Source organism: Pteronotus mesoamericanus, unplaced genomic scaffold (assembly GCF_021234165.1).
Source record: "Pteronotus mesoamericanus isolate MK-2021 breed Mesoamerican mustached bat unplaced genomic scaffold, CSHL_Meso_final scaffold_507, whole genome shotgun sequence".
NCBI lineage: Eukaryota > Metazoa > Chordata > Mammalia > Chiroptera > Mormoopidae > Pteronotus > Pteronotus mesoamericanus.
Genome location: NW_026555319.1, coordinates 3,044,080 through 3,071,975, shown reverse-complemented (window position 1 = coordinate 3,071,975; position 27,896 = coordinate 3,044,080). Strand labels below are relative to the sequence as shown.

Here is a 27,896-nt window from a genome sequence, read left to right as displayed (position 1 = left end):
AGCCGACCGTGAACTTGAAAACACTCTGTCGTGAGCATCCCTACGAGCCCCACCTGGACGACAGCACCGCCTCCTCTCACGTCGCCGAGCGTGGGAACACACGGAGCACAACACCTACGGTTTTAACCCTCTGAGGGTGCGCGCGGCGGCGGCGGTGGCGGCAGGTGCGTCCACGCGGCTCTGCCGCCAGCCGCCCTCCCCAGCCCCGGAACGCTCCCACCGCCCCCGCGGAGACCCCGTCCCCGTGAGCACCGCTCCCGTCGCGCCCCCTCCCTCCGTCAGCCACCAGTCTGCTCCCTGTCTCTGTGGATCTGCCTGTTCGGGACGGTCCCTATAAATGGGATCACACCCTACATGGCCTCTGAGTCCGGCGCCGCTCACGCAGCGTCGTGTTCTCGAGGTTCATCCACGTGGCGGCGGGTGTCAGCGCTCCGTCCCTTCCACGGCTGAGCCACAGTCCGTGGGATGGGAGGCCACGCGGACGGACGTGCGGGCGGTTCCCACCTTCCGGCTGTCGTTCTCTCACTTTAGAGACAGGTGTTTCCGAGCTCCGCGAAGGTCCCCAGAGACCCTCCTAAGGGACCTGGTCTCCAAGGTGCAGGTCCCTGGGGGCCCCAACGGAGTGGTAATCCCTGCTTTGCCTTTTCGATACAGCGTTGCGCCCCACTGGGGAAGGGAGCACGCGGGCGCCCGAAGAAGCCGGGGGTCCCAGAGCGCGTGGGTGGCGTCCTCATGGGGCCTGGTCTCCTCCATCCGGAGAGCAGCTGGGCAGCTAGACACGCGTGCACACCAACCCGTGCCCACCCCCTCAGACCCCCACGCCTGTGTTCTGGTGCCCTCCGACCCTCACTGGCTGTGTGTCGAGCGAGTCACTTCCACCCTCCAGGCCTCGGCTTCCTCTTCTGTAAAATAGGGCAACAGCCTCAGCCCCGTGGGGCTGCTCTAGGGATGACGCCGATGCTGTCCCCGAGAACTTCCCGTGGGGACGGGTGTGCTCCAGGCCTGAGCTGTCCAGCATGGCCGCCGTGAGCCCCGTGTGGCTCCCGAGCACCTGAACGAGGACTAGTGCGACTGGGGAACGCGCCTATGAACCTTCATTGCACTGTCATGTAAAATGAAATAGCCGTGTGGGGGTCAGTGGGGATCGCCGTGGACCGAGCCGCTCCGAGGACGCGAGGAGTCGGGGTGCCAGACTTGGGGCCCCGGGCAGGCGCCAGGCCCCTCGGTCCTCTTCCTTCCCCTCTCCTGCCCCCACTTACCCCGCGCCGGCCGGGCGGTGGAGCAGGCCTCTGTCCACAGCCTGGCCCCTGAGCCCCCTCTAAGAGGACAGAGGACGGGCAGTCAGGCTCCCAGGGGACAAAGCAGGCTCCAGCTGGGGCGTGGGCCCGGCAGACTCCATAGTGGCGTGGGTCCCTGAACCACGGGCCGCCCTCCTGCCCGCCCGGTCGCGACCCCTGTTCTAGAACCCCGCCTCCTGCCGTTTCCCCCAGCAACTCCCGAGGCCACCCCTGGAATGTCGGGGCGGGAGCTACACGGTTGGAACAGACCCTCCCCCTCCCTCAAATGACAGCAAGGGCCCGGGGGTGGGGGGGCGGGAGGACGTGCAGAGGGTGTCGAGGCCCAGGGTGGGGTGTGGGGAGGTGCTCAGGGAGACCTTCCCACAGGCACGAGCAGCCCAGAGTCCGCGCTGGAGTCCGACCCTCTGCCCTTGGATGCACAAGCCCAGGCGCGGCCAGAGAAGCACGGGGCGGCGGCAGGCGCGGTGGCCAGGCCGGTGCAGAGGTAGGGCTGAGCCCACCCGATGGCCCGCCTCTCCCCCCACCGCACCGCCCCCCCCCAGCGCTTCCCAAGCTGCCCCTGCGGCCGCGCTCAATAGAACAGCGCACGGCCCCCCTTCACACGCGCAGGAGGTCCCGCATCCACTCAGGGGCCGCCAGGGGCCGCCAGGGGCCGGGCCGCACCCCACTCACAGCGCAGGCCCGGAGGCCCGCCCTGCCGGGCTTGGGCTCTGTCCCCCCTTCCCTCCGGCGGCCTCTGCTCTGGGCTCCTTCTCTCCGAGGCGTCCCCACCCCAACACCCGCTTCAGACTCAGCGCCCCGCCCCGGGCCCCTCCAGCCCGTTCCCCTGTTCTCCACAGCTCTGGCTCTTACCTACCACACTCAGCGCTTCTCTTTCTTCTCCTTCCTTCCTTCCTCCCTCCCTCCCTCCCTCCCTCTCTCTTTCTTTCTAATATCGCGGTGTAATACACACAACATCAAACGTCCCCGTCTTGACCGATTTTTAAGGACGGTTCAGTGACATTAAGCACATTCACGCTGTTGCACAACCACCACCGCCATCCGTCCCAGAACTTTCATCTCCCCAAACGGAAACTCTGTCCCCATAAAACACTAACTCCCCACCCCCTCGACCCCCCTTCTCCTTCCCGCCTCTGCATTTGACTCCTCCGGCGCCCCATCTACGAGGAATCCCGCGGTCTCTGTCTTTCGGTGTTCGGCTTATTTCGCTCAGCCTGGCTTGGGTGTAGTCCCTGCTGAGTCCCCAGGGCCTGGAAGGCTCCTGGCACCCGCAGGCGCTGCGCGAGGCTTCTGAGCGAGAAAATGAACTCCCGAATGAACGAACGCGTAGGTGAATGAATGAACGCGTGAATGAACGCACGCAAGAATGAATGAACGTGTGAATGAACGCGTGAATGAAGACCTTGCCGAGGTAAGCACCCCAAGGGTCTGGGCCTGTCCCAAGGCTTCCGACCCCTGCCCTGGAGTCCCAGACCCACCGTCCAGAGGGACGACCACCCTCAGCACCCCACCTGATGGCGGGCTCCCCCCCGACATCGCATATTTATGGAAGGATTGCTACACGGATACGGAGTCCCCACCAGTGGGCAGAGCAATGCGCTCAGAGCCTCACAGGGGCCCCGCGCAGGGCGTGGCGGCAAGGACAGCGGCGGTGGGCAAGGGCCTGGGACGGCAGGACCCTGGCCACGGGGCCCCCGAGGGGCAGGGCGGGCCCGGCGCAGCCGCTGCTCAGAGCAGGGCGACGACCTTGGCGGCCCCCTGCCTTTCACCTCTCCACATCCTGCCTCGCTATTTATAGCCTCAGGCTCTCTGAAAACTCATTTACTCATGTTTCTGGGCCAGAGGAACTTGGAAAGCCAAAGTGAGGCAAACACACCCCCGCCCCCAACCCTGCACGCACCGCGGGCCTGCAGGGCGGCAGCTCTCCAGCCAGGCCCCCCGCCGAGCCAGGGCACTCGGGGCTGCCGAGGGGCTCGGGTGCCTTGCCCCGGCCGGGCCGGGTGTCCCGGGGCAGAGGTGCCCGCAGAGAGGGCAGAGCCCAGCCCGATCGCAGCGGGGGTGCTGGCTGGGAGACCGAGACCCCAGAGGAGCCGGGTCACCCCAGGGCTCCTCCCCGTTCTGGGGGCCAGGGGAAAACTGCTGTACCTTTAAACAATTTGGCTTATAGATTTGAAAAACATTTGCATGTTGAAGCTGTTTGCAAGCTTGGCTATTTTTAGGGTGAACCCAGTTGCTGCCCCTTGGAACCGGATGAAGCCCAAGAGGCACGAAAGTCCGTTTTCCCAGGCGGGGTCCCGCCCCATGTCCCTGGGAACAAGGGCTTGAGCCGGGTCCCCGGAGCGCGGGCAGCAGGGTCGCCCCCGCCCCACGCCCGCCCCCCCCCGGCACACACACGTGGGGCCAGCAGGTCTGCCAGGCATTTTCAGATGAGCCACCACGGCCGCCGCCACAGCCGCCCGCCTGGGTCCGGATGGGACTCCTTCGCCGACATGTTTCTAGAACAAGCAGCAATTAGAGCCAATTTTCTCTTCCCCTCCCCCTCCCCAAAACAGGAATAAATCAGCTCTACCAATTTCCCAGCTAATGATTTCCTCCATTAAATTAAAAAGAAGAAAGAGAAAATGTTTTTTTAAATGGATTACCAGCCCTGTGCTTACAGAGACCATGTGACCTGTCAGCTCCTCTTAAGTCCTGATGCATCAAAATCCCCTAATTAATTAATAAGTAAAAGTCATAGTCTGAGAAGCGCTCCTCCCCCGCCTGCCCACCCCGGGTCGGCCCGGCCCACAAGGGTCAGGTCCAGGCTGGCTGCAGGAAGCCAGCTTCGTGGGGCCAAAGACCGCCCGCGCGCCAGGGCGTGGGATCCATTTCACAGATGAGAAAAGCGAGGCTGAGGTGGGACGTCCCAAGCACACCACCCGGGACGCACAGGTGACATGCGCCGCAGAGGACGGGGCGGGATGGGGGCCTTGATGTGAAGGCGCCTCCACCTGGAGAAATGCCAACAGGTGGGCCAGGCGCTGAGCAGCCCAAGCCTCTGAGCACAGGAGCTGCCGGGCCACCTCACCCAGGACCTGGGCTTCTCTTCCTCTTTGTTCCTTTGCGGCTCCCGGGACAGGGACGGGCATGGTGCTGACGCCCCGTGTGTGTCCGAAGGGTCCACCCCCAACGGCTGGGACGAACTTCGAAAGCACGAGGCTAAGTGAGAGAAGAAGGCGCAAGGGGACAAAGGCTGCGTGCGTCCACTCCCGTGAGGCCCCTACGAGCTCGGGAACAGAGCGGAGAAGAGAGGCTTTCGGGGGCTGGGGCAGGGAGGAATGGAAGCTGTCATTAACGGGTACAGAGGGGGAAGAGTGTCCACCCTCCAAAACGCTGCGTGAAGACACGGGAAGGGCTGACGAGACCGTCGGGACTGGGAACCTCCTCCCCCTCCCATCTGCTTCCAGACCGACTACGTTCGGAGCCTCGGGCGCACTCGGCAGCTCACGGCCCGCCCCGCTGGAACGCCGGGCCTTCAGGGGCCGACTCTGCACGTTAGCCCGCCAGGCGACCCCCCGCAGGGCTGCCCGGTCTCTGATGGCCAACCCGGTGCCAAAGGGCAGGCGGAGGCCAAGAAGGCGCCTCGGGGCCTGTGCATTTGCTGCGCCCTCTGCCTGGAAGGCATTTCCCTGATATCACACAACTCGCTTCCTACGGTTATTTCGGTTTCTACAGAGGGTCCTCTCGGACCACCCTCCAGTCAGAAAGATGCAGGGAAGGCCACGGGGCCGCGGAGGGTGGCCATGAGCAAGAGGAAGAGGCCACCAGCCTGTGGATTCACAGCAAGCCGGCCCCTCCCTGTTGTCCCTGGCGGGGGCAGGGCAGCACCTGGGAGGGCGGTCAGGTCCCGCCCGCCGCTGTCAGCGAAGGGCCTTGCCACATTCGGTCGCCCCTCCAGGCCCCCGTTTTCTCTTCTACAAAATGGGGGTGAAAGTAGCCTTTTATGAGGACTTGTGAGATGATGTATGTACGTGTGTCGCACGTTGACTGGGACGTGGTCAAAGTTGATAAATGGTGACCAATGTCCTTAGAGTCTCCCCAACATGCAGGCACATTCCTTCATAGAGGATCCAGGGTCCCTGATCCCGGCAGCTCAGGGAAGGACAGGCGGCACGCGTCGCTGTCCAGGCCCGAAGGCCAGGGTCCTGGAGGCCGAGGAGGGGCCTGCAGGCTCACTGCCTGCTGCAGGGAATTAGCCCATTTAAGCCTTCCAGTCCCCTCTTCGCATCTGAGGAAACTGAAGCACAGAGCGGTTAGAGGTTTGCTCCAGGTCACACAGCTGGGAGGGGAGCCCAGCCCTGGTCGCATGGCTCCAGGCCCTCCGTGCGTGCTCACTGTTTCCAAAAGTGTCTCCACGGAAGCGTGGAAGGAGGAAGGAGAGAGTGCGCTGCGGCGGGAAGGCCGATCCCCCGCCTGCTCCCGCGGCTCCAACACCCGGGCACCTCCAGCCTCTGAAGGCTGGGGAGGAAGCCCCAGCGCAGCGGCACCGGCCGGGCCCCCCTCGAAGGCCTCCGAGACCGGGCCCAAGGTCTCCTTTCTGCTCGGCCCGGCTGCGGTGGCCAGCACCCACGTCGGCAGCGGACTCCCTTGGAACCGGGCTGCGGCGCAGGACAGGTGGACATGTCCGTGTGCGGGACCCGCCTTAGGATGCCTTCCCAGGGGACACCTGCGGGCCACGCCCATCGGGAGCCAGACGTGGGGGCCCTGTACTCTGGTGGGGATTCTGCAAGCGCCGCTGAAGTGCAAGCTGCTTGTGGCCACTTCTCAAAGGCGAGTTGCTTCCCTCTACGCAACATTGTGAAGAACATCCACAAATGTCTTAATTAACGACCCCCCGAGGCGGCTGCCATGCAGAATTTCTACATGGTCCCCCGGTTTCACGCCGGGCTCCACGGGGCAGGCAAGTGAGCTTTTTAAAACAGAAATGCAAGTGAGAGTATGCTACCCACTCCTCTACTGCAAAACCCTTCAGGGATCCCCATCACATGGAGGATCAGGTCTGAGGTCTGCCCTGACCCACGGGTCCTCCGGGCCGGAGCGCTGGCTCTGTCGCCTCCGACCACCTTTCCTCTCTCGTTCAGTTCCAGCCACGCTGGCCTCCCCACGGCCCCTCGGACTCGCCAGGCATGCTGGGCCTCGGCACCCGCCGCTCCGCTTTCGCCCTGCACCGAGAATCTGAAAGGGGTGCCCTGGCTCGTGTGGCTCAGCGGGTTGAGCGCTGGCCTGCTGGCTGACAGGTCACTGGTTCGATCCTCGGTCAGGGCATGTGCCTGAGTTGGGAGCCAGGTCCCCGGCTGCGGGCGTGCGAGAGGCAACTGATCGATGTTTCTCTCTCTTTCTCTCTTCTTTCCCCCTCTTTAAAAATAAATAAACACAATCTTAAAAAAAAGAAAAAAGAAAAAAAGCATCTCAAAGCGGCGTAGCTGGGCGGTTCTGGCAACAGGTCTCTCGAAAGGCCACAGTCTCAAGAAGGTACCAGGGCTGCCATCATCGGGAGGCTTCACTGGGACAGGAAGAGCCACTTCAGTCGGAGGCATCCCAATCCTGTGGCCGACGTCCCCACGTCTCCAGATGCCTCGGCAGAGCTGCCTGGGTGTCCTCCCACTGTGGCGCTGGCTTCTTAGAGCCCGCGAATCCAAGAAAAAGGGCAACCAAAGCCACCTTGTGTTTATAACCAGGCCTGGTGGTCTCACTCCACAGATCTACAAATCCGTGGGTTACCCAGGGGGCCCCGCAAGCCTGTGCCGGGGGCCACCTGGGAAGCATCTCACCCTCGCTCCCCACCATCGGTGGCCTTTGGGTATGTGCCCCGAGGCGGAGTGGCTGGGCCTTGTGGGAATTCTGGTTTTGGTTTTCCAAGGGGCCATGCCATTTAGCGCTGCCACCCGCAGTGCACGAGGGTCCCGGCTGCTCCACGGCCCAGCCCACGCTTGTGATTTTCTTTCTTTCTTCTTTTTTTTTTGCCGTCCAAATGGGTGTGGGGTAGCCCGCTGTGGTTTTGATTGGCAGTTCCCTGGTGGCTGGCACTGCTGAGCATTTCTGGCACGCTTGCTGGCAGTGTGTGATCCTGGGGCACGGGCAGGGTCGGGCTGTTCAGGTCGTTTGCCTGTTTTATGTTTTTATCCTCAACAGAGGACCTTTTTTCATTGTTTTTAGAGAGAAGGGACGAGGGGGAGAGGGAAAAAAACGTCCACTGGTTGCCTTATGTGCCCCGACCTGGGTCCTGAGTGGGGATCGAACCCACAACCTGGGTACACGCTCTGACCGGGAATTGAACCCACGGCCTTTCGGTTTACGGGATGATGCTCCACCCAACTGAGCCACACTCGTCAGGGCCCTTCGCCCGTTTTTTAAATCAGGTTGTTCGGTGTCTTTTGTTGCTGAGTTTTGGGAGTTCTCTGTATATCCTGGGTATTGATTCCTAATCAGAGAGATGATATGTAAGTATTTTCTCCCATTCCGTGGGTTGCCTTTTTACTCTGTTGACTGTGTCTTTTGATGCACCACACTTAAAAATTTTCACAAAGTTCAATTTGTCTATTTTTTCTTTGTAAACGGTTCCTTTGGTGTCATAGCCAATAAATCATGACCAAAAGAAAAAAGAAAAAAAACCCAACAAAAAAACGAAAACGAAGTCTGACCTCCTCCTCCACCCCAGGACAGTGCTTTCGGAGGCAGGCGTGTCTGCATTTTACAGACGTGGAAACTGAAGCCACGTGAGGCTGATGGCCTCAAGTCCCAGAGGTCATGTGGACCGGCCCATGCTCACCCCAGCCCCAGCGCCCCCGCTCCCAGCACCCGAGCCGGGCCCCCGGGCCCCCGAAAGGAGCCAAAAGCCAGCCCAGCCCAGCCGCGCAGCCCCTCTGCGTGTCCTCTGGGCTGGATGCCGGGGAGGGCGCGAAGACGAAACGAGATGGTGTGAGACTTCGGAGCATCCAGCACAGGCCCAGCGCAAGGCAAACGCCCAGCCAATACCAGCGCTGCTCTGACATTCCATCGAACTCCTGTCCCACGTCCAAGCTCCCGCAGGCCCGCCAGCCCAGCGCCCAGGAGCAGGAGTGCGAACTGGCAGGCGCGCGGTGACGAGGTCAGCAGCTGCAGGTGGCTCGGCGGAGACAGCAGGGGGTGTCCCCTCCCTGCGTCCTGGCCCCTGCCCGACCTCACAGCACAACTGCAGCGACCTCTCGAAGCACCGCAGTGAAGCGTGACCCCAGGGGCGAGACCCACGTGCCCGCTGAGAAAGCTGCCTCGTCTTGCAGGAAACCCCGACAGAGCTTTTGCAACGGTCCCCTCTCCCTTCTCACCACAACAGCCGGAGGGAAAGGTACTCAGTTCATAAACCTAACTTCTGCCCCCGGGTCAATGGCCCTCCAGGCGGGTCACGGGTCCCCCGGGCTGGGGCGTGGGGACGGCTGCCCAGGGTCTAAGTGCCCTCGAATCCCCAGGTGGGCCACACGATCCAGACGCCTTCCCACCGCCGGCCACCCCCAGGGCCTGCAGAAGCCTGGCTGTCCCCTCCCCCGACCCTGCCCTGCGGGGCTGACAAGGGGGTGAAGTCCAGGAACGGTCACTGCAGGAGCGCTTCCCACGCCCCCTGCCCTCTCGCGGGCTTGGGAGCCCAAGGGCCCTGCAGCTTGGTGGCCCGGTGGGGAAGGCCCCGCTCAGTGTCCTGCGCTGACGCTCCGGGGAGGCCGAGGGCGGCCCACCTGGAGGGGCAGCGTCTTTCCTGCGACCCCAGCTGCCACCTCAGCTGCGACCTCAGGATCTGAGTGCCGGCCGTGCGCAGGTGGGGCCTGTGGGGAGCCGAGCCTTGCAGTGAAAGCCTCTTCTCCGGAACGTAGGGCCTCCTGGCAGCCTCACCCCAGATTCCCAGCCACTCTGTTCAAAAGGACGAGACAATCAGAGCAAGATTCAACAAAGGCCGAGCTGCGCCTCCCCCTGAGCCCCAGCTTCTGTCGCTCAGGCACACTCCCACCTGGGCTCCAGATCCGCCCACAAGGCTCCTGGAGGCGCTCGCAGGCCTCAGCGCAAGGCCTCGGGACATGCACGGCCTCCGGCTGGGACGGCCGTCCCCAGCCCACACCGCGGCCGGCTGAGCTCGGCCCCCTCCGCCGCCCGCGCAGCTCCGGGAGGCAGACGAGGAATACGCTGGGAAACCCGAAAGGGACCTGTCCTCCCTGGCCCCCCCAGTCTTCCTGCTCCCTCGGGCGCAGCTGGCTGCTCTGAGAAAGGACAACCTACAGTTTGTCCTGTTTGCTTTCTCTACAGAGTGTCCCCTGACCCCTTCCCCAGCTCAGAACTGAGATCGAGGCGGAAAACCACGCTCTAAAAATGCACCCGCCATCTACTGATGAATGGAAAAACCAGACGCGGCCCTTCCCCAGGACGGCATGACTCAGCCCTAATGAGGGACGAAGCGCTGACCCCGCTACCACCTGGGTGAACGTAAAAGCGTCACGCTCGGCGGGAGCAGCCGGACACAAAGGCCACATAGGCATGTGACCCGTGACAGGAGATGCCCTGGACAGGCAAAGCCGTAGAGACAGAAAACAGATGGCTGGCGGCCCGGGCTGGGGGCTTGGCCCCGGGGAACTGACGTCCGGGGGTGGGGCGTCCCTTTTTGGGGTGATGACAACGTTCATGGTCGCACAAGTCTGTGAAAAGACTAAACACCACTGAATGGTACACTTTGAATGGGTGAATGGTATGGGATGTGAATTCCGTCTCAATAAAACTGTTCTATTTTTAATGCAAAATAAAGAATATCCAACATTTGCAGACGCCAGAGGAAGGCCGCGGACAAAGCTATCATCCCCGAAGCCCCGTCTTGGGGGCCAGTGCTGGGGGGGCGGTTAGCAGGATGCGTCCTGGGCCCCCCCATTCACACGGAACCCCCGTGTGCGCATATGTACTAAATTCGGTTATTTTCTCCTGTTCATCTGTCTCACGTCAATTTGATTATTAGAACAGTCGGAAGAACGAAGGTGACAAAGAGGGGAAATACCCTCCGCCCCCACAACTCCCATTTCGCAGAGGGTCACCGATGAGGCTCCGAGGGGTGACGGTGCCTGCCTGAGGCCACGGGGCCTGGCCCCGGCCATGCCCACAGCGGTCGTCCGACTCTGAGGCTCGGGCACCGCGACCGGGCTCCGACCTGCTTTGGGGCCCAGACCCCCTGTCCCGCTGGCTGGGGAGGTCGTGGGAAGCTGGTGGGGGAGGGGCCCAGGCAGGGGACCTGTCCATCAGTGGGGCAGGCAGGGCACAAGGCAAGACAGAGACGGGCCAAGCATTTTATCTGCCTGGGCAGGGAAGGGACTGACTATCACAGACGCTAGGACAGACCGCAGAGGGGCCCAGGGGAAGCTGGGCGAGGCCCGAGGGTGGAGACCCGGCTCTGCCCGAGCCCCTCGCAGCCTCTGGACGTGGTCCCTGGCCCAGCCTCCCCCGCGCGGCCCCCTGTGGAACTGGGAGATGATAAGAAATGCATACTGGGTCTTCATCTCCTGGCTCCTGACACAGGGCTGCTAAAACCCTTGTAATTTCCTGAGAGATAAGAGCATCTTTCTGTATGTTAATGAGGTGATGGCAACGCACACCCCAGAGAGTTTCAGGGTGGGGGCTGGTCACCAGAAAGACCGAGAGCAGGGAGAGGAGGCTGGAGCTTTCGGGCCCAGCCCCAGCCTCCGGGAGGGCGGGGGCTGGGGACTAAGTTATCACCAATGAAACCTCCACGGGGGCCCTAAACATCGGGGCACAGGCCTTGGAGAGCATCTGGGCCGCAGAGCCCCTGAGGCTGCTGCTGCACGCGGAACCACCCCCCACCGCCCCAGGGACAGAGCTGCAGCCCTCGGCCCCGCGGACGTCGCCCTGGGCGCGGCTGCATCCGCTGGGCGCCCCTCTGTATGCGTATCACAGCCTTTGTCACCAACCGTGAACGTGAGGAACGGGTCCCTGACTTCTGCGAGCGTTCTAGCAAGTGCGGGCGACCTGGGGGCCTGTGACCGGCGTCTGAAGTCGGGAGGGTGGCGCTGCTGTGGCACTGAGCCCTCGTCCCGCGGGGTCTGCTCTAACTCCGGGCAGCCAGTGCCAGGCCTGGACGGGCCTGTCGGACGCCCGGGTGGCACCCGCAGAGCCCGGGGAGCGCGCCGGGGAGCCCCGCACTCAGCACTGCCAGAGTTGAGTCGAGGAACGGTTTTCCTTTACTCCCAGATGAGAAACGAAGGGCTTGGGCGGGCACGGCCTCCGCCAGCCCGCCGGCCTGACCTCCTCGGCCTCCGCTGGCGTCTGACCTCCAGGGCCGTGCTGGGCTTCTGACTCACACGGTCCTTCAGAAATATCACACCTTTCCCCGAAGGCAGGGCCAGGGACGCACAATCTGTCCTTTGTTCTGTTTATCACTGCAACACCCACAGAATCATGAGTACATGAAAATATTTACATGACCAAATGAACTCCTGGGTTCCGCGGCTCACTTAGGCAGACGTGTTTATCTTTCCATCACACGACACTGTCCAGGTCACTTCTTCCGCGGGGCGCAGGAGCGCCCAGCCCCGGTGCGGGGGCCGCGGGGGGAGGCGGGGAAGCCGCTGAGAGGCCGCAGCCACGTCTTTCGCAGCCCGCTGAGTCGGGGGGCTTCAGAGCGAGCCCCGGGCCATGGGCTAAGCCCCTTGGGAATCAGTCATCTTGGCTCCAGACCTGGGCTACTGGCGGTGGCCAAGCTTGCCAGATAAGGTCACCCTCTGGTGACGAAGGGAACGGAGCTGAGCACAGCCCCCTGCCCCCGCCCCCTGCCCCGCCCGCCAGGCACTCACGGCCACCTTTACAGTCCCAGTTTCTCCTCCTGATTCCACAGGCTCGGTTAGAGACAAAACACCTTCCAGGCACCCCACACAGCGAAACTCTGAGACTTTGTGACGCGCCACCAGCCTGCCCCTCCGCCCACCTGTCAGCCACACGGAGGCCTTTTCTAAGACACAGCAGAGCCGAGAGGTCCCGCGGGTCAGCAGCCCTCCGCGCTCCCCTCGGCTTTCCGGGCGACACCCCATCCTGACCAGGCGCACGAGGCGCCCCGGGCGGTCCCTGGCCCCCCGCCTCTCCCGTCTTCCTGGTGCAGCCCCCAGCCAGATTGGGAGACGGGGTCCTGCTGGCTCTGCACTTTGCACGGGCTGCTCCCCTGCACAGAAGGCCTTGCCCCGCCGTGTGTGCCGCCCCGGCTCTCGTGTTCGGAAGCTGGCCATTCTGCAGGGTCCAGCTCAGGCGTCAGCCCCCTGAGCCCCTCCTCCGTGGGCTCCCGGCGCCCGGCGCAGACGCCTCCACCCCTTCCCCCAGGGCTTGGCATGTGCCCCGGGCAGCGCATCTGTCTGCTGGCTCTGCCCCCCAGTGGCCAACGAGACCCTGAGAGTGAGGGCCAGACGTGACTCATCTCCGCAGCCCTCTGCTCAGAGCCCCCGCAGGGGCTGAAGGACAATCCCCGCACGGGCCGCCCGCTCCAGCGGCCGACGCAGCCTGGGGCTGCCTTTGTCCTTGCAGCTCCGAGGGGCAGGGGCACAGCCCCTCCTCCGCCGGGTGGCCGCGTCCCCACCCCCAGCGGCCCGCGCCCATCTGTGCACAGCGAGCAGGCCCGCGCGTCGGGCAGGCGTGCGATGTTAATGAAGGCCACCCTCCCTGCGCACACGCTCCAGCTTCATTCAGAGGCCACGGAAGGTGACCCCAGGAGAATGCCCCCCGGGACATGACGGTCGCTGCAGAGCCCTGACATCTGAGTCACGGGGAGAGTCCTGCCGCAGACCCACGTCCATCCTTCTCCGTGAGGCGGCCCCGCCCACCACCAGCCCAGGTGTGAGCTCTTGCCTGGAGGGAAGGGGGGCAGGAAGGGCAGGCAGAGGGAGGCAGGGCTCCCTCCCCCCCGCAACTCCAGGGTCACTCTGCAGCCGCCTTGCTGGGCAGTGAGGACTGGGAACCAGAAGATAAACAAAGCTTCTCAGGACGGCGGACCGGGCAGCACGCGCACGGGAAAGGAGGCGGGCGTGAGGCTTCGGAAGGCCCGGTGCTGCCCGCAGCCGCAGGCCGGCCAGCACCCCTGGGCCCAGTCCTGGTCTGCGCCCCCCCGCCCCCGCAGCGGAAGCCCGGCCTGGGGAAGTTGGGGGCTGAGGGTGCTGGACTGGGGCCATCGGTCTCGGCACAACGCGCTGTCCCTCTGTGGAGCTGTCCCCATGGCTCCTGCTGGGACCGCCTTTATAAGCTGCTCCCAGAGCTACGGGGGAACGGCTTTGGGCAGCTGCCCGACACACCAGCGTCCTCTGTCCCCCTTTCTCCGCAGACCCTCCCTCCCTGCTCTGCCGCGGCCCGCCGGGCACAACGCGGGCAGGAAATCTGCCTCCGCACGCTGTGTGGCCTGGGGGTGCTCAGCGGGCTTATTTATAGCCCCGCGCCGTCCGCACGCTCTCCAACGCTGCCCGCCCGCCTGCCGCTGGGCCTTTTCACTGCACGTCTATATTTATCCCCTGAAGCCGTTGGGATAATGGCGAGGCCAGGAACAGCCCTGAAGACGTTCAGGTGAAGAGGACGGACAGGCCCCCAGCTCCTGGCTGACCTCGCCCCCTGCGCCTCCGCCTGGCACCAGGTACCGGGAACAGCGGGACGGGCCCGGGAAGGCGGTGCAGGCAGACAGGGCAATGCGACCCGTCCTCCCCCGCTGGCTGCGGTCCTCTGTAGTGACGCAGCGGGCACGTTCCAGACACGCATGCCAGCTGCCGGGCTGCGGGGACACCAGAAGAGACACAGCCGCCTGATGGAGATCAAAATGCTCGTCAGCTCAGGGACAGAGCAGAGATTCAAAGGGAGCAGGCGGGAGGGCCCGGCCAACACTGGGCCCGCGATCACAGAAAGCAGGTCGCCGGCGCCACGGCGGGCGGCGGGGATGCCCTGCACGCTCCTGCCTTGCACCTGGTGCGGGTGCAGGGCGCGCGGTGGGCGTGTGCCCTCCACCTCCCGCCCACCTGGCCACTTCCCGCCTCCTGGAAGGGAGGGCTGCTGGCAGGCAACCTGGCTGGTCAGGGAAAAAGCAGCAGGGACCTGGGGGGCCAGGGGAGGCAGCCCCGCACCCCTACTTCAGTGTCCAGGGGGAGGCCGCCCTCTGGGGCGGGGCACAGACATGCGTTCGAGCCCCTCGTGCACCGATAGAGCGGGCAGAGGGAAGCCGGCCACTGACTGCCTGACGGGGCAGATTTCACAGGGAAGGGACATTTCAGTCGGGCTCTGCAGCGTGGGCGGGAGTTCGCCAGGAGAGATGGGGCAGTGGGGCGGGGGGAGCACAGGGAAGAGCACTGGTCAACGCCACCGGTGCTCAGAGTGCACGGTGTGTTTGGGGACTGGCAGGAGGGGCACACGTGCAGGGTCCGGCCCGAGGGGAGATGGGCGGGGGCGGGGGGGGCCAGCCACAGAGCTCAGAGGCGGAGCCTTTGAGCACGTGGCTCTCCTCCTCGGAGCGCTGGCCCGGTCCAGGCTCCCCAGGGGGCGCATGGACTGTTCCCCTGGAAGCGCCTCCCCACAGAGGGGAAGGGGCCCCGACTGCGGGGCGACCGGGAAGGACAGGCGCTGCCCTCGAAGCACCCCACACGGGGTCCCGTCCAGCCCGGGCCGCGGGCAAGGCAGGTGTCAGCCCTGTCACAGCTGAAAGCATTTCACAGACGCAGCCCGAGGCTCGGGGAGGCCGGGGGCCGGCCAGCCAGGACCTGAGCGTGGGCCGCTGGTCCTGGAGTCTGCCCGAACCGCCACGCCACGCAGCCTTCCAAGACGATTGTTACGAGACGACGTGCGCTTAAAGGCGCAGCCGCTACGGCAAGGCCGGGCACGTCTTCAGTGTCAAATGCAGGGTCGCCGTGTGGGCCGGCAGCGCCACGCCTCGGTGCCCTCGCGAGAGAAATGAAACACGGGCCCACACCAAGTCTTGTGCGGGAATGCTCCCAGCAGCATTGCTCACGACCGGCAAAAGGTGGGGACACATGCACGTGTCTATCAACGGATAAAGGATAAACACACATGGCCCATCCATCCCGCGGACTGCGACTCAGCCATGAAGGGGAATGGAGCTCTGACACCGGCTACCGCGTGGATGGACCTGGGGAACGTGACGCTGCGTGAGAGACGCCGGGCACAGAGGCCACATGGGGGTGTGACTCCACTTCCATGCACGGTGCAGAGCAGGCAAAGCCACATGGACTGAAAGCGGAAGCGTGGCGGCCAGGGGCCGGGGAGGGGAGTGAGAGCTGAGGGGTGCGGGGTTTCCTTTCGGAGTGACACAAATGTGCTAGAACTTTGTGACGCTTGCACAAGTCTGTGACTCTATGAAATACCACGACTGTACACTTTAAATGGATGAACCGCATATTGTATAAATCATCTTGTTTCAATCAAGTTTCAAAAAACAAAAAACAAGCCGTGTGAAAGAAAAGGCGTGCAAGCTCAGGTGCTCAGGGGGACGGAGCACGGGAGTCTCTCCTGCCGGAGGGCGGGGCACCGAGCAGCCTGGGCCACCAAGCCAGGCCTGTCCCCCGTTCCCTCTGTCACACACAGGACCTAAGTGCCAGCACAGCCCAGCCTCTAGGGTCCTGATCACCGCTCTTGCGGCAGGTACGTCCTCAAACACCCTCCTCTGCACCAAAGCGTTGCTTCCAAAGCGCCAAGCCCCCAGTTCCAGGCGCCTTCCCTGGCGTCGCAGGCCCGCCCTCCCTCACGGGCCCCGAGCCCCACACAGACTCTGCCGATGGGAGCACAGCGCCCACCCGCAGGCGGCTGCCGGCCCTGGGACCACGGCCAGGCCCGCTCGAGCGGGCCGGCTTGTCCCTGCCAGGAAAGGAACGTTCGTCTACTGAGCGCCTGCTACGCGCCAGACGCATGCACGGTGCTCCACGCCCGTTCTCTCATGTTTTCTGGTCACAGACTGTCCAAATCTAGGCCGTCTTGGTGAGATGCTTTCAGGGCCCATGAAAACACGCCCAGGACCTCAGCTGTCCCCGGGCGGCGGGAGTGAAGCGCACGTCACAGGCAGTCCGCCATGCGGGGGCGCCCCTCCTGCTCCGAGGCCGCCTCCTCCGCCCTCGCCGGCGTGGCCCAGTTCTCGGAGCCGCTGAGTAACTGACTCACAGCGACGGACGGGGTGGGTGTGAGGTAGTTCCCAAGAGCGTTTATACCTTGAATGGGAACAGGAAAGAGCACCGCTTGCTGCGGGGAGAGCGGGCAGGGCTCCCTGCCGAGCCCCTAAAACAGCTCAGGTTCGCGGAAGGCGCCGGACACGGCGGTCAAACGACCACCCGACTGCAGGCCACTCCTCCCCCGGGGACCGGCCCCAGAGAGCCCACATGGTGAGGGCCAACCAGGGGACACCAGGAGGGGAGCATCCGCCGTGACACGCACCGTGGGTCTGGGGGCGCAGCACCCGCCGGACCCCAACTGTCCTGGAAGCCAGGTCTAGGCCTGAGAATCGCCGCGGGGAGGCTGGACGTCCCCGGCAGGCCTGCGGGCGGGGGAGCTAGGGGCTGGGGGCCGGGTCGGGGGGACTAACAGCCGGTGCCCTGGAGCGAAGACGTGGCCCCGATCTCCTCGAGGCAGGGAGCTGGCCCCGGCTCTTCATGCCCCCTGCCTCCTCTGGCCTCTGAGGAAGACGCCCCCAAAAGGACCAGCTCCCGCCTCAGGTTGGTGTCTGGCTGTGACCTCCCGCCTCTGTGCACCGGGTTCTTATTAGCCGCGTCCCACAGTCGCCTGGGGCCGCCACAGCGCTAAGCAGCGCAGAGGGCCGTGAGGCAGCCCGCAAGTCACTCAGTGGCAGCGATTTCCAGGCTGCCGGTCCCCACCAGGGCGTCTGTTGTGAGAGAGGCGGATCACGTTAAAAGGCTGGAAGAAAAATCAAACTGGATTTCTGCACACACCGCCCGCGCCCCCCCAGTGTTTGCCTGGTCGACTCAACTTCTCCGGAGAGAACACAGTCTCCCACCTTCCCCAGGCAACCCTCGCACCGAGGAGCCATCTGAAGGTGACACCCGGGTCCTCCCGTGCTGAGCTGGGGCCGCCACAGGCCTCGTATCCCACGATTCCACAAGTGACCTTAAAGCCGGTCGTGAGAGCCGCTTTGCAAACTGAAAACAAAGTTGCCAGCCCTCTGCACAGAGGCAGGCGGGACGTCTCGGGACGGAGCGCAAGGCCGCCGCCCGGCGAGGGTGATCGAGGTCAGGGCCTCGGAGGCTGAGGGGAACCCGCTCTCGGCGCCCCAGGGCGGGGCAGTGAAATCCGGGCTCCTCGCCCCCCTAATCACAAGAGACGGACAGTGGATTTAAACCGAACACCCTGGGGACGGAGGCCTCTGACATGTGACCGCAGGCTGGCCGGTGACTCCAGGGGCTCTGGGCGCCCGTCCGTGGACCGAGCCACCCTGAGCGGGGACAGTGAGCTCCCCGCACGCACCGCGGACGTGGCCTTTGTTCCTGCTCTCCCAGGGCGGCCGGGCCTCATGGTCTGTTAGCGCCTCCCGGCCCGGAACGCCTGTCTCTGACTGGGCACTTGGTAGAAGCTCAACAAAGGCTTCAACAACGTGCACAGGGGTGTGGACACGGCAATCAAGACCCCCGGCCACCTGAGGTCCAAACGCCCACCCAGAGGAAGCCCTGAGAGGCCCAGAGCTCCCGGACTCCTCAGCCGGGAAAGCCGCGGTTCCTGCCGGCTGGTGGGAGGTTCCCCCGGACCCCACCCTCCGCTGCGGTGTCTGGGGCCAGCTCCTCTTCCCTGGGCCCTCGGGCCTCCGCAGGTCCCCTCCCTTAAGCCATCCATCCGTCCAGCTGTCCCTTCAGCTACAAAAACATTAGCCTTGAAGTCAGAAGCCGGAGTCGGGGCTCCCCAACTGACTCGCTTGCCCTGTGACTTTGGACACGTAACTTCTGTTACTGGGCCATGGATTAAGCGAAAAGATTGGACTCAGTGATTCCTTGGGTCCCTCCAAATCCACTCAGTGCTTCCCCGACTGCTTTGGGTTTGGCTTTTAAAAACATACCAGGAGCCCAACAGAGGCCTGCTGCCTCTGCCCTACCCCCGCCAGCCCCCGCCCCCTGGCCCGGCGACCCCGGTGCGCCCCACGGCAATGCAATCTGAAAGCCATGGGCGAACCCAGCCATCGAGGAGAGCAGGGAGCGGAAACAAAGCCAGAGGCTCGGGCTTCCTCTGCCACCTGGACGGAAGTAAGGACAGGTCCCAGGAAGACAGGCACCCCCTGAGCCACCTGACAAACCCAGGGAGTGGGTGCTCAGAGGCTCTGGGGAAGAAGGGGCCCCCGAAGGACCCGGTTCATCACCAGCGTCGGGGCAGGGCCTGTGCACTACAAAGAGGGCGGGTCCGCCTGTACCCGAATCAAATGGGGGGGGGGACCTGAGAGGGACGCACAGGGGTTAATGAGCTTCCGCAGGCAAAGGAGGGGCCACCCGCGGCGGCGGGGACGGAAAGTGTGTGTCAGCGGCTGCTGCGGTCTGAAGTCCTGCCCAGCGATCCGCTCTCTGCCTCCGCAGGAGCCGGTGACCTCGCCGCCGGTGGAAACAACGGCAGGAAGCGCCCCTCCCGTGAGAGCCCCGCGGCAGGAAGGAAGTGACCGCCTTGGAGCAGGGCCAGGCCCCCGGTTGCCCGTGGCTCCGGGAGGGGCCCCGCAGAGGCAGAGCCTCTCTCCATCCCGCCTGGACCTCCCCCCTGCACCCACCCCACCCCCACCTCTGGAAGGAAGGGCTCAGTTCCTTTGGAGCAAGAAACTCCTAAAAATAACCCCGTTCCCCCAGCCCTTCCCTCCCTGCGGCGGTGGCGCTCGCAGCGCGGGGCGGGGGCCAGGTCTCCCCACCACAGGGGCCCTACCATCGAGGGCCCCGCAAGGCCACACACGCCTGGGAGGAGCTCAGAGGCATCAGGGGCGACCCTGCTCTTCCCTCTGGGGCCTGCTACCTCCCGGGGCTGGGGCAGAGGGGGGAGAGGGAAGCCCAGGACTCCGGACCGGCCTGGGCAAAGCGCCGAGGGCAGCATGTGGAGAGAGCGGGCCTCCCCAGGGCTGCGACCCCACACGGGCGGCGGCTTCCGTCTGTTACGTTCAAGGCTGCATCCCCCGCACCTGGAACCCTAGCAGGTAGATACTAACGAGTCCGTAAATGTTGCCTGGGTACGTGAGCGAAGCTGAGGGCCCTGGAGAAGACAGGCTGCGAGCCCCCCACTCCCCTTCTGCGTCCCTGCGGGGCGCAGGAATGCAGCTGGGAGGAAGGAAAGGCTCCGCGTTCTGCAGAAAAGGAAACAGGAGGCAAAGGCTCTGTTGGAGGGGGCCGTTCCGAGCCACATGGCTGATGTCAGAGCTCAGGCCACGGGCAGAGCAGTGCTCGCGGCCCGCTGGTCGCCGGTACAGCGGGGGGCCCCGCACAGGCTGCGAGTCAGCGCTGAGCTCCCCTGCCAGCACCCCCCCCAACACACCACTCGACAGCTGAGACGCCACCTTGGAGATACATTAAAACAAAACAAAAAATGCAGCACAGCCCTCTTCCTGCTTAGCGCTGGGAGGCCTTTTCACAGCGACTGAAAAGAATGAGCATTTAGAGAAGAAAACCGCCTTCAGTGCCCACGGAAACGCAGGACATAGCCTGGGGCAGGGCGGACTCAACCGAGGGCAGAGAGGCCAGAGCCCGGAAGGGACTCGCGGAGCTGGACCGCAAGGCAGGCTGGGCCTGGCCCTGTCCAACGGGGAAGTCCCGCCGTCGGGGGGAAACCAGGCCGCGCACATCTTAATCTAGATTTGGGGTCCAGTCCCAAGCCCAGCGCTGAATAGCTGTGTGACCTTGAGCCAGACACTGGGCATCTCTGAGCCTTAGCTTCCCCGTGCGACATGGGACCAGGATCCAGAATCCTCCCACACAGGGTCCTGGGCGCTCGGCAGAAACAGCGAGCTCACAGCGCCTGGCCAGGCCAGACAGAACGGACGCGGGGCGCCGGCGCTGCCCGCCCCCCGCCCCCGCCTCTTCCCCTCGTTAGGTCAGTTTCCCAGGACGGAGCCAGCCTCTGCGCCCCGAAGCTCGACCCAGCCAATCGGCGCACGGGAAGAAGGTTTTGTCGGAATCTAGGAAAGAAAAAGGCAACATCGCTGCCCCTGTCCTACCGACCGAAGGCCTTGGAGTGACAAGAGGGGACAGGGTGAGGCCGGGGCCTGAGCCTCAAACGTGAAGTGGAACCGGACAGACGAGAGGCCCCAGAGGACCAGGACTGCGGCTCTTGACTCGGGGCAGAAGGAGAGAGAGCAAATAGGCCCCGAGGGCCCGCCTCTAGTCCTGAGGCCGCCGGCGACTCAGCAAGTGCCTCGGTCACATCCTCCGCAGCTGCTCATCCGGGGAAGCGGGTACGAGAAAACACGCGTGCTTGTTTCCGTGTCACCGACCACGGCTCACCTCGCTCAGTCTCAGCCAGCCCCTACCCACCGCGGAGGCTGGGGAGCCCCCGCTCCCGTCCTGTCCCCATGGCTGGGGCTGCGGGGAGCCAGGCGGAGCCTGGGAAGCCGGGAGAAGGGGCCCCAGGCGCTCTGCACGGACAGGGGCCAGGCTGGGTCGCCTCTAGAAGCCACAGCAGCCTGAGTCAGAGCGTCGGTGCTTCCTTCTTAGTGAAGAGCAGCCAACACTTGCAAGAAGCAGGAATGATGAATGCGACCTACCCCACGCTGATCAGATAAAGCCCGACGTTTACGAGGGGAGCGAACGGCCACAGAGCCCTTGCACCCCCAAACTCCAACGCTGGGGACAGTCCTTACCTGCAGTTCTGTGAGAGAAGGCTCCCCCGCTGTCCCGCCGCGGGACGGCTCGGCTGGCTAGGCCCGCAGAAGGGCGTCGGGGACCAGGACACACGTGCCAGCATCCTGCAGGGAGAAGCCAGAGGGACAGGGGGTGAGGCGCCTGGGAAATGGGGAAGCCGCGCCTCATCCTGAGCAGCGTCAGAGCCTGGGCATCCAGACATCCCAGGAGGGCGGGATGGGGCGCCCAGCCGAAGGCATGTCCGTTTGACCAAGGAGGCGCTCGTGGAGGCGGACGCCCGCGGCACTTCCGAGGGCTCCCCACGCGGCGGAGGCTGGCTCAGGGAGCCGGACCCACCCCCGCAGCCCGCGCGCGCAGCCGTCGTATCTCAGGAGCCCGGCTCCGGGCGCTCGGCCTCAAAGCTGAGGCTTTAACCCATCAGCCCCTGAGCCTGCAGGACCTCAGGTGGCACCGGCAAGGCGGGGGAAGAGCGGAAAAGCAGCCCGGAGTCGGGGGCCAGCAGCCAGGAGCATCACGGGGTGCTGCAACAGCAGGCTCTGCTGCCTCCCTCTCGACCCCGGCAGGTGGGCTGTGTGTGCCGGTGACCGGAGGCCCACCTGCGCCGGTGCCCGGGGCTGAGCTTGCGTACCACATGCAAAGGCAGGGAGATGGGCCTGCAGGGGGTCCCGGGTACAATCAGCCCGCGTGATGGGAGAAACTCCCAGGCTCTGATGAAACCACGCCCCAACCCAGGGCTCCCGCGGAGATGCCCGCGGCCCCGTCCGCAGCTCAGCACGGACGGCCACCTGTGAGCCCCGCACCTGTGCCCAGGAGGCGGGCCGCAGCCCAGGCGTCCGGGGACAGTGGCCAGAAGGCAGTGCCCGGCGGGCCGGGAACCCAGAAACCGGCTCCCTGCGCCAACAGCCTCCGCCACGGGCTAAGGCTGGTGCGGGGGCTCAGGAGCACCCGCCAGGGATGCCGGGGGTTGGCGGTCTCCACAGAGGGAAGAGGGGTGGGCGTCCGGCGGCTGGGTGGCTGCAGCCGGCAAAGTGATGAACCGCCAAGCGAGGACAGGCGGCGAGAGGAGCCCACGGGAGGGAGAGTCTAACTGGGGAGGCGAGGCGTGCGGGGAAGGCGCGGCGGTGGGAGGGGTGATGTGCCGGAGCCTGGCTCCGCACGCCCACCACCCAGCGCAGCCCCGCAGGCCCGGGGAGTCGCGGCTACTTCCGCCAGCTCCCCCGGGAGGGCCCGCAGGGTCGAAGCCCTGTCTCTGCCCGGCACCTGCCCCTCCCGTCCGCACGAACGGCCCCCTGCACACGCTGGACACCGGAGAAACAAGATGTCCCGCCGTCCCAGGTTCCAGGCACCCGCTGGGCATGCCGGGCCCTCCGGCTCCTCCTCCGATGTCCCACCAAAACCCGCAGCTCCCCACGCGGGCGCACGCCCCGCCCCTGCACGGCTTCTCCACGCTGGGTCTTAGCTTCGCCACAGCCCCTCCAGCCCCTCTGTGAGGTCCCTGTAAGTCTCCCCCTGTTAGAGGCGGCGGTTCTCCATGGTAACAGGCCAGTTCCAGGCAGCAGGACGGGCCAGCCGCCTCTCCCCGGGTGAGGAGGTCAATGGTGACTCAGAATGAGCCAGGCACGCGCGAGGGGAGCTGCTTTTGGTGGGGGGAGGGATTAGACGAAAGAGCGTTGGAAGTGGAGAGAGGGAGCGCTGGGTCAGCTTAAGGAGGGAGGCTGCTCCGGGGGGTCGGGGCGGGGGTGAACAGCTGGAATGAAGTAGGAAGCCGCTGCCAGGTGACTGGAGGCTCCCCCGGGGACCCGGCACACAGGGCGAGAAGCCCATCGGCCTGCTCCCTTGAGGGGGAACGAAAAATCAAAACAGCACCCTCCTGTGCCGGGGGCACGCGCCATGCACGACCGTGGCGGTGGGGTCGTGGGGCGGGGTCCTGACCTAGCCATAAATAACACACGCATCTTGTTAATCAGGAGCAAAAGAAAACATTTTATTCCTTTATATCCCCCCCCCCCGTTTTATTGAGGTATAACTGTAATATTGTAACGTATCGTAATATACTTAAAGTACACACTGGGACTATACGATATGCATCTACGCTGTGAAAGGATCCCTCCAACCTTTATTCCACACACCCACTGCCGCCCACATTTACCTTTTGGAGGGGGGTGAGGTAAGTTCTCAGCAAATTTCGCTTCCTCCATACAGTATCATCCGCGAGCCTCACCGGGTTGTGATCAGACTCTCTTTTAAGTTTTAAGCCTCAATCTGCCACATGCCCCTCGCACGCTTGGGGAAAATTGCAGGGAGTAAACAACCAACCAACCAATAAAACCAGCCTCGGGAGACAGGAAGTCCGGATCGCCTTCCCCACACTTCCCCACACTTCCCCTGTCCCGGACATTGTTTCGGTCAGCGGCCGTGAACCGGTATGTGAGCCGGTTTCTCGGTACGATTTCTATTAACAGGACACCGGTCTCCTCTCATGCCCACTAAATAAATGCCTGGCACATGCTTCACGGGTGCCGCCCCGGCGGGGAGCCGAGCTGCTGGCGCGTCCCCGTGCCTCAGGCTGGCCCTGGTTGAACGCGGGAGTTCCGAGGGAGCGGGTGGTGGGGAGACTGAAGTTGAACCCTTGTTTCCTCTCCGTTGGCATGGAGACCGGGAGGCAGGTGGCAAAAGACCGGGCAGAGGAGGACAGCCGCGCGCGGCGGTGGTGGCAGAGCCAACGGTCCAGGCTGTGGGCTGTAGGTTGGGCCGGCGGCACAGCCTGGGAGGCAGGGCTCCTAATTTTTTGTTTTATTGAGGTATAATTCTCATGTCCTAAAATTCGCCGGTTTACAGTGTACAGTTCAGAGGCCATTAGTCCATTCGCAAAGTCGTACGACCATCGTCACTCCCTAGCCCCGGAGCCTTCCCGTCGCCCCCAGAAGCAGTCCATCCCCGCCAGCACCACCCATCGGCCGCTGCCCGCACCCTCCTCGTGGCCCCTGGCGACCGCCACCTGCTCTCTGTCTCTGTGGCTCCGCCTGCTCTGGGCACTTCTGACGAGGGGAGTCACGCACGTGGCCTTTGCGTCCGGCGTCTCTCACTCAGCATCACGTTCTTGGGGTTCACCCGCATTGTGGCGGGTGTCAGAGCTCCGTTCCTTTTCAGAGCCGAGTGATACTCCCCGGGAGGGCCAGACCACGCTCGCTTACCCAGTCGTCCGCTGGGGGAGACCAGGGCTGTTGCCGCCCTTTGGCTGCCGAGAATAAGGCTGCTGTGGACATTTACGTACAAGCTGCTGCGTCGGTGTCTGTTTCCGATTCTTTTGGGTACGTACCTAGGAGTTCCTAATTTTTTGATAAAATAACTTAAAACAACTAATACATCAGCATTTTTGAGACGATAACCAGAGTGCCGGGCAGGGGTGCGTCTCTCCTGTCCCAGCTCCCGGCGCCCAGTCCCTCCCCCGGCGACAGCCTGCGCACACACCCTGCCGTACGCGAGAGACGGCCGTGGGGGGCGCGGCCCCCGGCGAGGCCGAGGACAGCACCAGCCCCGCGACGCTCCGGAGAGGGCGCAGGGCCCAGCTGGGGCCCGTCTCCGCCCTTTGTGCCTCTGGGAAGCCCCGCAGTAGGGAAGAGGTGGCACCACTGCGTGGCCGGAAGGAGAGGGCCTGGAGGTGGCCGGGTCTGGACATCTGGCTCTGCTGTCCCTCGGCCCAGTGGCCTCAAACTTGGCCCGGTGCTCAGCCAGCTTCGCCAAAGGGCCGTGAGGAGCCCGTGGGCCAGCGAGAGCGAGGGCCCGGCACCGGGCCCGGCACACAGCACGCGCTCCACGTCGGCTGCCGCGTCCACCCTCTGACGCGGTCCTCCGTTTCCCTGTCTGGAAAATGGACGGAGGCGCCTCCCACGCAGCTGCGGTGGAGCCCACGTGAGCCCTGGGGGATGCCCAGCGGGCCCCGGCTTCTGCGCAGCTGAGCAGCTCGGCGGGAGGGGGCGGGCTGAGCCACGCCCCGCGGAGAGGCCAGGCCGGCCCCCTCGGCCTCCCGCCGCCCAGGGTCCTCTGCAGCCGCCCCGCACGGGCATCGCAGAGCCCACGCTTTGGGCCGGACGGCTGGCTTTCTGACTCCTTTTCCCCTTCCTGCCACCACCCCCTGCCCCCCACCTTCGGGAGCCATCTCTCTGCTTCCCAGCACGCGCTCCGGAGCTCAGCTCCCCTGGGAAGCCCTCGGGAGGCAGTGCAAACCCTGGGAGACCTTCGAAGTGGAAGGACGCGTTCGCGGGGCCATTAAAAGCTGTTAGGAGCGGCCCTCCTCCCGGAGCCCGAAGAAGAAGGTACAGACCCAGGCCCGGACGGGCGCACAGGGAACGGGAGCAGAGCGATGCCCCGCCCCCCGCGAGCACGCCCGAGTTCACGGGGGAAGACGCCCAGCATGCCCAGCAAGAAGGAGAAATTCTTAGCCCGCAGCAGCTGGTAGCGTTATGTAAAATCCTAGGCCCACAAAAATATCATCGGGATGATAAAAAGTTAAATTTAGCTAAGTACAGAGTGACTAATACTATGAGGGAGAGGCCCTGCACCCCCACCGTTGCCTGGAGCTGCTACAGCTGGCTTTCAGAAACTTCTGACAAGGAACCAGGGCTGGCGCGGCACAGAACAACAGATTATGTAACGAGAGGCGCAGCCGTCGCTGCGGCTCCTCGAGGGAGGGAGGGGCAGCTGGGGTCTGGCTGCAGCTTCGCCGACGGGCCTGCCTCTGGAAGCCGGGCCGTGGGAACCTGGCGTCCCAGGGGCCGCGGGTGGGGGCCAGGCCGGGGGACGTGCACGAGGGGCCCACCTGGCTCTTCCGCAAAGGCCTTTCCCAGCGCAGCTGTGATGGACGGTTCCTTTGGTGGCCCTGCCGAGCCACAGCCTTGCGGAGTCCCCTGCCGTGGGCCCTTGTCTGGCCCCGAGGCCTGTTGTCACCAACAGAACGAGGTGGAAGTGTGACTAAGTGGCAGGAAGGCAGAGACTCAGATGTCAGCCCGTTGGAGCGGATTCTCACCGCAGCACCGCCCACAACAGAAAACGGAGGGACGGCAGAGCGTCCTCCGCAGGTGACGGGAAAACAGCCCTCAGGGGAGGGACATTCTGTCACCTGGGTGGGCCTCGAGGGCATCGGACTAAGTGAAAGGAATCAGACATAAGAGGACAGATACTATCCGATTCCACGTATGTGAGGGACCCAGAGGAGTCCAATTCAGAGACAGGCCCTGGCCAGGTGGCTCCGACAGTTAAAGTATCATCCCCATGTGCGAGGCTGTGGGTTCGATTCCTGGTCAGGACACATACAAGACTCACCCGATGACTGCGTCAGTAAGCGCAAGGACAATTCGATGTCTCTCTCTCTCCCCTCCTTCCTCTTTCTAAAATCAATTTTTAAAAACCTTGCAGGATGGACCTCACTCAATCCCTTAAAAAAAAAAACACTCCACAGAGACCAGACAGCGGAGCGGTGGGTGCCCGGGCTGGGAGGGGATGGGCTGGGTGCGAGTCAGTGTTTCGTGGGGACAGGGCCTTGGTGCGGGGCGATGGGAGTTCTGGCGAGAGCGGTGAACCAGGTGAACGTGCTCACTGCTGCTGAGCTGTGCACTTAAGAACGGTCACAGCGATGTATTTTATGTTGTGTGGATTTTACTGCAATAGAAACATTAAAGGAAACAAAGGAGGAGGAGGTGGCAGTGGCCTGGATGCGTCTGTGGTTTTTCTCTGAGGGAAACAGCTGCCAGGTGAGAAGCCCAACTACCTAGAGATCACGGAGCTGTGAGAAGGCGGTTGGGAGAGGTCACCTGGAGGGGACCGATGTCCCAGCCAACGGCCCCAGCTGACGTGGCCACGCGCCAGCCCGACGTGCCCGGCGCGCCCGGCGCATGAGCGGGGACCTTCTGGAAACGCATCTTCCGTCCCCAGCGGAGCAGTGAGCTATCCCGCCGAGTCCCGGCCACCGTGCCGCAGCGGGAGCGAATGAATAAAATGGCGGAGTTTTCAGCCGCTGAGTTTGGAGGACTTTGTGGGGCAAAAGGTAACGGGACGCTGGGGCCAGGCTCGCGGGTGAATTTTACAGAATGTCTCTTCCTCATGGGACACGGTGGGGGCACTCGCACCCTCACGTGTGAGTCACTGAGAGCGGGTGGCACCAGGTGGGCCTGAGAAAGAGGCTGACTTCCCGCCCCGCGTCCCGGGGAGGAGACGCCGCAGCCAGGCCGCGGGCTGAGCTCTCTGCAGGCTGGGGGACTTCTCCAGGGACCTGACTGAGTGGCCAGGCCACTAGCGGATGGACTCGAGCTGTCACTTAGTCACTCGACTTGCCCCCGTCCTGTTCAGAGCAAGGGCCGAACGCCGCGGACACAGACACCGATGGCATTCTCTGTGGGGAATGAAGTGGCCCCAGGCATGAGAGTCGACCCCGGGGCTCCAGCCGGCAGACTCGGGGCCAGTTCTCTCTGGGCTTCAGTTTCCCCTTCTGTACCGGGAGGTGGTCGATCTTTAAAAAGCCTTTCCATTCAACCTCAACATTGTGCTGTCCTGCGGTTTCGGCAGAAGACAACACTGGGACGGAGCCCAAAGCACGGAACAACGTCCCAGCGGCTTGCGGGTGGGTTTGCAAGGCAGGCACACCCTCCGGGACCCTCCCCGCTGTCCCCCTGCGGCCCTGTGCTCGCCCCATGTCCTTCTTGTACCCGTCCACTCATCCCGCGACGGTGCCTGGGGTCAATGTGGCCTGGTCCCGGTT

The 27,896-nt window shown here is 64.2% G+C and overlaps 1 protein-coding gene across 4 annotated transcripts in view; it reads right to left on the bottom strand.

The window, feature by feature from the left end:
• The window catches only part of PITPNM2 (phosphatidylinositol transfer protein membrane associated 2), a 107,698-nt gene that overhangs the window by 61,068 nt on the left and 18,734 nt on the right, over positions 1-27,896 (bottom strand). For all 4 annotated transcript variants that reach the window (XM_054594167.1, XM_054594164.1, XM_054594165.1 and 1 more), the window contains exon 2: positions 21,142-21,246. The gene's annotated coding sequence lies outside the window, so the exon portion shown is untranslated. The remainder of the gene's footprint in view (positions 1-21,141; positions 21,247-27,896) is intronic.